Genomic DNA, 12,661 nt, shown 5'->3' with positions numbered 1-12,661 from the left:
GGATTTTCCACATATTTTTTCAAAACCTCCAAGGGTCTAAGACAAAGATGTTCTCTTTCACAACTCCTTTTCATATTGGTTATGGAATCACTCAGTATAATTTTTATCAAAGGAAAAACTCTTAGAGTCGTATCTGGTTGCATGGTCTCTTCGACGACTTCTACAACACATCTTCTCTTCGTGGATGATGTCTTGTGTTTTGGAGCTACCAAATTCTTAGAATGGGAAGCTTTATATCAATTTTTTTCTAAATTTGGAAGAGCCTCAGGCCTGATAATTAACAAGGAAAAATCTGAGCTAATAAATAGAATTTCAAATACTTAGGTTGCTCTCTTAAACCTTACAATTATTGTATTCAGGTCTAGGATTAACTGATCCATAAAATTTAGAAAAATATTCTTCTATGGGATCACATATGGCTGACCCTCGAAGACAGAGTGAACATGATTAAATAAATGCTACAAGTAATTTTCATGTATTGGATGCATTTGTTCCTTCTTCCTACGAAAATCATTCACAATATCAACACAATCATGACCAAGTTTCTGTGGTCAGGAGGTGGAAGGTGGGGGGGGAATTCAACCTCATAAATCTAGACTGTCTAACTCATCCTCATGATTCGAGTGGTTGGGGCCTTAAGGACACGAAACAATTTAATTTGGCACTCCTTTCTTGTAATATTTGTAGGGATTTTAATTCTCAGGGTCTGTGGTGTGAAATTTTCCATGTAAAATACCTACAACAATAATCTTTTGAGGATTAGGTCACTAATGGTGCACCTACGAAGCATAGGATCTCATATATATGGAGTAGTTGTATGTTAGCAAAAACATGGCTTTGTCGTAATCTGAAGTTGCAAGTTGGTAATGGTGTTAAGATCCATTTAGGGGTGGACATGATCAAGGGCTTGAATGGTAATCATATTCTCTCTACTCAAATATTAATCACTCTACACCATTTGGGATTTCAATTTTAAGTAGATTTGATAAATCAGCTCCCCTAGGTGAGCCTTTTTCCTTCTTGGCCACATTCATGGGATTTGAGCCTTAATATTGTATATGAATGTGAATGGGAGTCATATAGACTTAAACTTATTGAGGAAGGTATTGAATTAAAAGACAACCCTGATTTCCTTGCTCGGGGTGGGCGAGTTGTTGGAGACAACATTGTAATCAAGGAAATTTATTCATATATTTCAGGATCTCCTTCTCCTAGCCCATATGATGAATGGATATTGCCTATGTGGAAATGGGATGCCCCTTAAAGAGTAAATGTTTTTCCTCATTGACCTTCTTTACCTATATTCTCACATGGGACAACTTGATGAAAATAGGTCTTCAAGGTCTGGGGCACTGCCTTTTCTACTCATCAAAATTTGAGTATGTTTTTCATTTTTTCCTGGATTTCCCTTTTGCAAAGGCCATTTCATACCACATAGCAGAACTCCTACAGCTTTAGATTGATAGGTTATGGGCCTCTATCTACGAGTGCTTGATGTATTGGTCCACGATACATAGATCATATAGAGAACTCCCTATGTATGCTCTATGGGGGATCTAGGATTCTAGGAATTCCTCCGTTTTCGAGAATTGGCTTCTTGACTGCCATTCTACATGTGTCAAAATTGTTGGATATTTTTTGGTGACTAGCCCCTGGATCCAATGGTCTCCTTAATGCTTAGTTATCTTTCGGGATTTGGAATATTTTTTTCCTGTTGACTTCTTTGATGGAGCCTTTGCTGAAGTACTCTGTGGCTATGGAGCCCTTATCAAAGTCCGCCCCAATAAGGAAATTTATTTCTTTTGGAATGGTGGGGGTGGCACAAATTGTCAGGTAGTGATCATTGCGTTGTGGGGCCTACTTCAAAATAGTGCCTGACTTGTTATGAATTCTATTAAGATAGTTGAAGATTCCCAAGTTGTCGTTGATTGGATGCAGGGGCATAACTCTCTTGAGGTCCCTCTACTTCACCACTAGATGGCTAACATTGTTGCTCTTTGTTCCTCCTCCGAGGACTTATCGTTCCTCCATGTGTACAAGAAATGTGGATGTGGATGCTCTGTCCAAACATGGAATCTCCTTCCTCCTTGGTACAATTCTTTTTTCTTTTTGAGCACTTGGTTGATGATTCCATTCTTCATTCAGGTTCCTTTGACCTTTGAAGGCCCTTGGTTTCACTATGGACTGTCATGGCACTCGACTCTATCTGTGCCCTTGGTTGGGTGTGACATGGATGTTGTTATTGTGTTTTCATAGCTTTCTTTGGTTCTCCCTAATTTTCTTTGTTTTTTTCTGCTCTCGATATCTCTCCATTTTGATTTCACTTGTACAGGGCATTATCCACATTTTCTGATTATGTATCTTCACATTTTCTTAATGATAAAAGACACATTTTTTCCTTTAAAAATAAAAAACCAACGTGGCGGAGGCGCTTATGATGACATTCGGTCAAGTGGTACAATGTTGGATACAAGATGTACGATGGTCAAGAGAGATAAATTGTTTGAACTCTCTTGACTTGCAAATTTTGGGATATCGTTAGAATTTGCAATAGACATAAAGATGCTTAAGGAAATTTATAGCCGAATAAACAATCCATTTCAAAATATCGGTGCACATAAAGTGGTCTTTTTTGAAGATGTCTAGCTTATTTTGGGTGCCTATAGGCCATATAGAATGTTCACCACCAATATTACAATGACAAACCGATATTTAGTGTACATTTTATTTTCCATACATTTTTAATTATCATGAACCCAAAAATAGAATGATGAAAGACCAATGTGAATTGGGTGAAGCTTATAAACCTTGTTTTCCGAAAATGATGGCAGTGATGCATGATCATACTTGCTTTGTTGGTAGTTTCATTGATTAAGTAATTGGCCTTATAAATGATAGGTTTCCTTTTCTATAAGTTGAACTGAGCTCATTGTCATTTGGTAAAAGGTGTCTATCATATAAAGCCATTTATTATGAGTTTAATAATGTTTAAGCACTAAAGAGTGCACAAATTCGACCAGATATGGATGGAAGATTAAGGTCATGATCTATAAGTGTGTGTTCAAATTCCCTTTCAATGTGCAACACATAAATTATTTAATCTAGATGGCCAAGTATTCTAACGCGAGTTCTGATCTTGAGTGACGACATTCGTTCAAATGCCACTTCTCTTTTATTTTTGTTACACTGTGATTCAAAATGGAAAAAGAACTATGATACCCCTAGTTATCCAATAATCAAATAAAAAATAATTGTGATACCTCGCTGGTTCTCCAATAATCAAATATTCATACGACGACATTTGGCCTAGTGCTATGATTCTCGATTTGACTGACATGAACAAGCTATTAAAAATAATATTATTTTATTATACAAGGTAGATTGATCTATTGTTACCAATTTTCAAGCCAAACATAAAAAAATTATTTATAAATGAAAATGTAATAATAAATTTAGTGTAAATAATTTTCATATATATCATATTATAAATTTAAATTTACATAAAAACTAATAAAAATACAGTGAGTTGTTTCCTCTAGTTGTTGAACAACTTTTTTTTAATAAAAATATTATGAAACACTAGAATTCATTTTAAAAATAAAAAACAATATTTACCATTCTTAATTTTATAATTAAAATAATAATTAAAATCGTAAAAACTATTTTATTTTATACATTTTTAAAATTTGACAAATAATAATCAAGTGAAAAAGAAAAGGTGATGGAGACGTCTCGAGTTCCAGTTTGATTGAAAATGATACGGTTAAATTAAAAAAACTTTATTTAACCATATCATTCTTAATCAAACTGGAACTCACAACAACTTGGAGGGGTCGGTGCTTGGAACCTCCCAACAAAACCCGAATTATTTCTTTAACATCTCAAGTTTTAACCCTCCAAATTTACGTATATATTGTGTATGTATATTGAGTTTTGCCAATAAAACCCTTGTCCATTCCTTCACGATATTCAGATTCGTCTGCGCGTCTCTGTATGTTCGTCATTTCATACCCTTGTTGAGTATTCTCAGAATACTATTTTATGCGCACACCTCTGGGATCTTAAACGTTTATGGTTTGTGGTGACAGAGAAGCCATCGAACTCCCTACTCGTTGTGCTTTTGGACGCTCGCAGAGTTCGCTCAGGCCGCATCTCCCAACTCTTTAGTCGAACTAGTCTGCTGTTGTTTAAGCAAAAATTACGAGGTATTTATTTGGTCAGTGACAATGAGTAGCCGTGCAAGTCGAACATTATATGTTGGGAATCTACCTGGCAATATCAGCGAAAAGGAAGTTGAAAACCTATTTTACAAGTATGGACTTATTGTTGATATTGATCTGAAGATTCCTCCCAGGCCTCCAGCTTATTGTTTTATTGAGTTTGAGGATGCTCGTGACGCAGAGGCTGCTATTCGTGGTCGTGATGGGTATAACTTTGATGGCAATCGTTTACGGGTCGAGCTTGCACATGGTGGTCGGGGACAATCTTCAACTAATGATCGTTATAGTAGTTACAGCGGTGCAGGGGGTCGCGGTGGAGGAGTACCTCGACGATCTGAATATTGCGTCCTTGTTACTGGCCTACCATCATCGGCGTCATGGCAGGATCTAAAGGACCATATGCGACGAGCTGGCGATGTTGGTTTTTCTCATGTCTTTCGTGACAGCAGTGGTACAACTGGGATTGTGGACTACACGAATTACGATGACATGAAACATGCTATCAGAAAGCTTGATGACTCTGAATTCAGGAATGCATTTTCTCGGGGTTATATCCGGGTCAAGGAGTATGTATCCAAGAGAAGCATTTCAAGGAGCCCCAGCCGCAGTTACAGCCATAGTCGTCGTCGTTCTGTGTCACGGAGTCGCAGTCGGAGCCGAAACAGAAGCAGAAGCAGGAGCCGTAGTAGGAGCCGCAGCATCAGCCACAGCAAGTCTCCAAAGCACAAAGCACCACCTCGTTCAATGTCAAAGTCACGATCTCGGTCTCCATCTCAGCCTAGCCCTCGTCATAAGCGCCATTCTCCGTCTAGATCACTATCAAGGTCCAGAACCCCTCAGCCTTTGCCAACCTCATATAAACCTCGAACTCAGAGTCCTAGAAGCCGCAGCCTCAGTTGGAGCCCCAGCCCTAGCAGGAGCCGCAGCCAATCCTATTCTCGTTCACCTGCAGTTAAATCAGCTCGAAGTCTGTCTCCAGTTCCCCGAGATGATTAAACTAAATCCTATACACAATTTTACTTTGGAAAGTTAGTGGGAGATCTCTCAAAGGAGCTTTTATAAAAAGTGGAAAGTTGTTCAAACAAGAGTTTCTTGAGAACATCGTGGTAACCTCTGGTCATTTATATCTATGTGGTGCTGCTGAATCATTTAAGATCGACATTTTGGATATATCCTTGTATTGTCTCTAAAGAGGCTCTTTGTCTCAAGTTGAGTGGCAGATCCTCTAATTTTTGGGTTTGTTGGGAATTTATTTGCACTTTTTTTTATTGAAAGCTTGGGTCCATTCAACACTATTCACTACAGAATTTGATTCCAGAGCAGTTTTGACTGCTTGTAGTTAAAGTTTTTTTAAGATTATTAGAGTAAGTGATATAATATAATAAATAATATTTAAAAAAAAATTAATATAACATATAAATTAGAAAATTTGGCTTCGTGATTATTTTGTATAGTGTCACAAAGATACCAGAATAAATTATTGCTCTTGTGAAAGCTGTTCTTAAAAAGTGATTAAAAATATATAAAGATAGTGGTTTTTTTTGTCTGAAAAAAAAATAGTGATTGAAAATAATATTAGTTTGTTACACAAGGTAGTTTGATTTGTTGCTGATGATGGTGTAACATGCATGGTACCATGTAGTAATCACCGTATGCTAAGTACAGTGAAAATACCTGCCAAGGGTTGTCTACTACAAATTCCTCGAGATTTATGGGGGTCTTTCCTGACTTCAACGGTGGGCGTTACGTTAACGGAACCAGCAAGGGAGACGGAGAGGACTCCACTGGCCACGTCAACGAGCTTGATGAATATGCAACCCAGATAACCGCAGCCGCATGCATGTTGGCGTTCTGGATCACAATTTGAATGTTGGTCATGTTAGGAAGAAGATATGGTGTACTCAAAATCTTATTGCCCACTGCAATATACTTTATATTGGTGGCTGGATAAAAGGCGACAATGCTATCATTAACCCAAGCGTCTGCTAAGTCCTAGTTAGAGGATATGCTCTGCAATTAGCCATTACCCACACCCACTACTACATCGATCTCTGAATTTTCCAAATCTTTCGATGTATCCGTATTTGCTTGGAAAATCCATTTCAGAGTAGAAACTCATTTATACATGGAGAAAAGTTGTTGGAGTGAGTCGTCATTAATCCATAGCGAAGAATAAGGAAAACCTAAACATAGCAATTTTGTTACCACGAATAACATCAATGCAATGGGTGAACCATAAGGCTTCGGAAAATGTCGGGGAAAGGGTACCGTGAACAAAAATCTTCGACAGCCATGCCCAGCCATGCCCTCACATATTTCCAAATCATATTTTAGATCTTCCAAGTCGTAAGCATGCAAAATTATACCGCAATGTTGTCAATAGCTAAGAACAAGCTATTGAAATGAAATGGCTTAGGCGAAATAAACTATATTTAAATTTAATATGTTATTTTTTGATTTTGTTTTTGGTTTGAAATTGAAAATCTGTTAAAATCATTTTTTCATATAGCTTATTCGATTATGTATTAGATTAAAGATATTCTATCTAAATCAAACCTCAACTGTTTATTTATTTAAAAAAAAAAATTCAAACCCATATTTAAAATTAAAATAAACGCAACATAATTAATATATTATCCGATATTTGAATTTAAATTTTTATTTTTATTTTTTATTATTCGTGACATAAATAAATTCTATAATAATAATTATTTAATAAAACAATACGATAATAATGATCTAGTCAAACAATATGAAAAGCGTATGAGAGATATAATTCTATATTAATAATTATTTAATGAAACAATGCGATAATAATGATCTAGTCAAACAATATGAAAAGCGTTTGAGAAATATATACCTGATATCAGTTCCTTTTCTGATCGAAAGTAAATGCTTATACATATTACGCAAAGTATGAGGTAATTTTGTTGATCATATTGTTTGATTGGTTTGTTATGTTGGAAACTGTTCATTGCCCATTTTGTCGTTATTGTTGGTTCGTTTTCATATCAAAAGTAAATACTTATACCTATTACGCAAAGTATGATGTCATTTTGTTGATCATGTTTTGTTATGTTGGAAACTGCTCATTGTGTTGTGATTGTGGGTTCCTTTTCAGATCGAAAGTAAATACTTATACCTATTACGGAAAGTATGATGTGTTTTTGTTGATCATATTATTTCATTGGTTTGTTAGGTTGAAAACTGCTCATTGTCTATTGTGTTGTGACAGTTGGTATATTATGATGAAAAATGTTCATTTTATTTTTAATCTAATGAACAATACGATAATGAAACAATACCATAATAATGATCTGGGTAAACAATATGAAATACATATCAGAAATATATATTTGATACCATTGTCTTTTCACATTAAAAATAAATACTTATATTAGGCAAAGTATGATGTGATTTTAATGATCATATTGTTTGGTTATTTTGTTAGGTTGGAGGCTGCCCATTGTCCATTGTGTTGTGATTTGATTGTTGATTTATTATGTTTTGATTGTTGATTTATTATGTTGAAAAATATTCATCATACTTTATGATGGGGCTGGATATGGTCCATTTTATGTAATTATTAAATATTTGTATCATAAAGGTATGGGCTTGATATTGTTCATTTTATGTAATTATTAAATATTTGTATTATAAAGGCGGGTATTATTAATTCAATAATATTAGTAAATGTGGTTGATATATGTTTATACGTGTATATCAACTACATTAATAATTATTAGATTTATGGTCAAGATTTCATATTAATATTAATATTAACATTACTATTAATTATTATATAATTATAATAGTTATATAAGTAACTATATAAGTTCAGTGTTCAACTAGGTGGATAAATTTCAATTATCTTTGAAACTTTAAAGTTCATGTTAATGTTAATATCATTAATACTATCATTAATATTATTAAAATGTCATGGGGACTCCACTATATATTATAAACCGTATATATTAAAAACCTAATATTAAACCCAAAATTATAAACCCTAATATAACTTAATATTATAAACCCTAATGTTTTAAAATCTATATATTATAAACCCCATTTTTAAATCCTAATATTATGAAACTTATATATTAAATACCCTAATATTATAAATCCAATATTAAAAATCCCAACATTAAACCCAATATTATAAACCCAGCTAAGTATAGCAAGTCTGATTTTTTCAAAAGTCAAATACAACATCTAGGTCATGTTATATTAGCATAGGGAATAGTGGTGGATCCGTAAAAGATTAAAACCATTATGGAATGGACCACCCCGAAAAATGTTGTTGATATTAGACCCTTTTTTAGCTTGGCCGGTTACTACCATCGATTCATTAAAGGTTTTTCGAAAATAGCATTTCCTATGACCTCATTGCAGAAAAAGAGGTGTATTTTCTAATGGATAGCTGAATGTCAGCAAAGTTTTGAGGAGTTAAAACATTTGCTTACCACTGCACCTGTGCTAAAGGTAGCAGATCCAGAAAAATCTTTTGTGGTTTGCACAGATGCAAGTAAGGAGGGTGTCGCAGGGTATTAACACAGGAAGGGAAGGTTATAGCCTATGAATCACACAAATTGAAAGAGTATGAACAATGATACTCTGCTTATGATCTTGAGTTGACCGCGTTGGTACATGTGCTCAAAATGTGGCGACACTACCTACTAGGAAATAAATTTATGTTACTAACTAATCATAGTAGCCTTACAAGCTATTTTAACCAATCTAGTTTGAATGCTCAGCATGCTAGGTGGGTTGTGTTCTTGAGTGAGTTCGACTTTGAAATAAAGCACCTTAAGGAGAAGGAATATCAAGTGGCCGACGCATTAAGCTGGAAACTGCATTGCATTTATGAGGTACAGTTTAGTCAAGTATGATCTAACCTACCTAACATTATTAGAGAAGCATATCTCAAAGACCTAGAATATGTTTTTCTTTTGTAGCAAGCTTTGGAAGCTCAAGAGAAGGGAGAAGAGTCTGATTATGGTATAGATATGGACAAAATGTTAACATTCAGAAATAGAATATGCGTTCCTAATCAGAATTCTATCAAACAAATGTTATTAGATGAGTTTCATAGGAAACCTTATGCACTCACCGAGGATACCAGAAATTGTATTCTGCCATCAAAAAAAGTTATTTCTGGCTAGGTTTAAGGAAGGATGTTGCTGAGTACCTATCCAAATGTTTGGAGTGCCAACTGGTGAAGGCAGAACATCAGCACCCCATTGGTCTATTGCAACCATTACCCATTCTTGAGTGGAAATGGGAGACAATCACTCTAGATTTCATCACTAATTTACCTCGCACTAAGAAGAAGCATGACTCTATTATGGTGGTGGTGGACAAGTTAAGAAAAACCGCTCATTTCATACCCGTAAAATCCACCTACAAAACAGTGGAAATTGCAGACATATTTATGAGAGAAATTTTCCGGTTGCATGGAATACCTAGAGTGGTAATTTCCGATAGAGATGTAAAATTTACATCCACATTTTGGAAAACCCTCTTCTCTAGGTTAGGTACCCAGATTCAATTTAGTACTGCTTACCATCCACAGACGGATGGCCAAACAGAGCAAGTGAATCAAATCCTAGAGGACATGTTGAGGATGTCTGTGATGTAGCAACCACATAAATGGGAGGACTACCTCCACCTGGTAGATTTCACCTACAATAACGGATATCATGAATCACTGGGCATGAGCCCTTTTGAAGTAATTTATGGGAGAAAATGCATGGTACCCACTGATTGGAATAGCCATGTTCACAAATTAGCATTGGGTCCTCATATGTTAGCTGAAATGGAGGATGCAGTAAAAATGGTCCGTCAAAATTTAAAGGTTGCCCAGGATAGGAAATTTTTTATTGAGATAAGCAGATAAGGAATTTTAGGTGGGGGATCATGTATACCTGAAAGTCAAACCCCAGAAAAGTACCTTACAGTGGAAGGGTTGTGCTAAGTTAGCACCTTGGTACTGTGGACCATTTCAAATCTAGGAACGGATTGGACCAATAGCATACAAGCTAGCACTGCCAGGCCATATATGAGTCCACAATGTTTTCCATGTCTCCTTGTTAAAAAAATATATGTACAATCCTCAGCGTATAATTAACTAGGAAAATATACAGGTAATAAAAGAGCAGAATCGTAACATATGAATTGTTGTTTTTTCTTTTTAATTCTCTGACAACAGATTGTTATTTGTGCTGACAACAGATTATTATTTGTGCAAGTCGAACCAGAGGGAGAATTTCTGGTAGAGCCTCTTCGTATCCTAGATCAAAGAGAAACCATATTGCAGAAATGAGCCATCACCCAGGTTAAAGTGCAGTGGAAGCACTTTGGCCCAGAAGAGGCTACCTGGGAAGAAGAGGAAACTATGCTGGAAGCTTACTCGACACTATTTTCTTAAAAAAAGGGAGAGAAAGAGAAGAATAGGGACGGTGTTCCTCATAAGGGGGGAAGATGTAACACTCTATGCTGCAAAAACATTTACTTTGTTACCAATTTTTACTTCAATCTTTTATCTTGTTTAACATAGACTGTTAAAGAACTAAGGCTAAATAGCTAGAACATATTTTGTTACTTATTAATTAGGAATTTAAACAGTTTGTGAAGAACTGAAAGAAATAGTTGATAACTCCTGAGATAGTTACAAATAGTTGCTCATATGTCCTCTCAAAAGGAAATGAGGGGGAACCCTACAGGGGTTGGAAAATATACAGAGAAAAAGAAGCATGAGGGAGATACTGCCCAGATTTTCCTTGAGTTGGACAAAAGTACTAGTGGGAAAACTGTGAGTGGTAGTAAAAAAGGTATGAGGCTTGAGGCTAGACCACAGTCCTGATGCCCAATATATCAGATTGAGACAAAATTATTGATTGTGAGGAGTAGGAAGATCTCGGAGGGGGAATCTGGAAATAACCACCAGATCCATGGCTAGATGGAGAGACCTTAAAAGAAAAGGGAACCACTTACACAATTATAAAATAAGCAGAACCCAATAAGTAATACATGTTGTGCTTGGTATATATTAGCTACAAGGGGTTAATATTATTCATTAATAGATAGATAGCTAACAATAGACAGATTTCTAGATACATATATTCTGTCATGGTCTATTGTTAAGCATAAGCTATCCTTTTGTACTGATGATTATATCCTATTGCTCTACATAAAGTGGTGAATTATAAGGTAAAACACACCGATAGATTTATACTGTTCTAGGAGAATACATTAACCATTTCGGATTAACATTACATCAGAAAATTAAAGAAATCATGTTATGATCAGTGTCTGGCTTTTAGAGCAAGTGGTAATTTCTTTTAATCAAACATGAGATGCATTCTAGTTGCATAGAGCATACGGAGACTAAACTTAAAGGAATTCATTATGTAACTATACATTTTCTATAGATACAAACTCGAGATAATGCTAACTGCCAGATGCAATAGGAAGACGATATTTCATTGATGGAATAGCTATTACAAACCATCACATAACCATACTTATTATTAATTGTACAAAGGAAGACATTAACTGAATTGTAAGGGTTCTTCGTGGCTCTCAACTGGTTTTTGTAGGAATAACCGAGAGCCAAACACCCTCGTTTCTGTCTAAATTTCCAAGTTACTCAAGCAAAAAACGCTGATACTCATTAAAACCAAGAATAGTACTGGAATCGACTAAACAGAGTAACAACATTTATTTAAGGAAGGTTCTGGAATTATAACTGAAACCTGAACAAGAAACATCAAACAGGGCTTAAACCCATTTAGCCAAAGTCAAACCAATTTATAATGTCATCTCATTTCGGACCGTTCCAAACAAAATTACCATATAAAATTACAACTCTTATGCAGTGTCTCTCAGTGCAGCTATGAACCTAAAAATGGTCATGCCTCGATATGGGGTTACATATAAACCTAAAAATCTAACATTAAATACAGCAAAGAGGAATGCTTCCATGGCTAGCAGAAGCTATGAGGCACTTTCTAGTCATGAGTTCATCATAAGTCAGAGTGTTTAAACTGACCTGTGACCAGAAGACAGTAACCAGCGTGAGGATAACCGTCCAACTTCTGAAATCTCTAGAAAACGCATTTCCGAGACCTTACCTGCAATTACAAGGATGCCAGGATTAAATCCTGTAAGGCATTAAGAACTAATCGACCGAGGCACTAAGAACTAATCGATCGATGCATTAAGAACTAAACGACTAAAGCAATTTAATAAGCTGAAGGTTGCAACATTACGTGTGTGAGAGGAGTTCCGGGCAATGAGAATCCATGAGCATCTGTAAAACCTGTCACAATTGTTAGTGATTATTCACTCTCAGACCAATTCGAAAACAAAACCGTAGCGTACATGGATCTTACCTCCACATAAGCGTAATTTTTCCTGTCGCATCCTTCCAGGGATGTGCA

The 12,661-nt window shown here is 35.6% G+C and overlaps 1 pseudogene; it reads left to right on the top strand.

Moving 5' to 3' along the window:
* Positions 1-4,226: 4,226 nt before the first annotated feature.
* LOC149264273 (serine/arginine-rich splicing factor SR30 pseudogene) lies at positions 4,227-5,216 on the top strand (annotated as a pseudogene).
* Positions 5,217-12,661: the final 7,445 nt, after the last annotated feature.

This window comes from Pinus tabuliformis, chromosome 6 (assembly GCF_031772625.1).
Source record: "Pinus tabuliformis cultivar Carrire ecotype Pingquan chromosome 6, CPIR1, whole genome shotgun sequence".
Taxonomy (NCBI): domain Eukaryota; kingdom Viridiplantae; phylum Streptophyta; class Pinopsida; order Pinales; family Pinaceae; genus Pinus; species Pinus tabuliformis.
The sequence above is the reverse complement of the archived record's forward strand: the minus strand, read 5'-3'. Positions and strand labels throughout refer to the sequence as shown.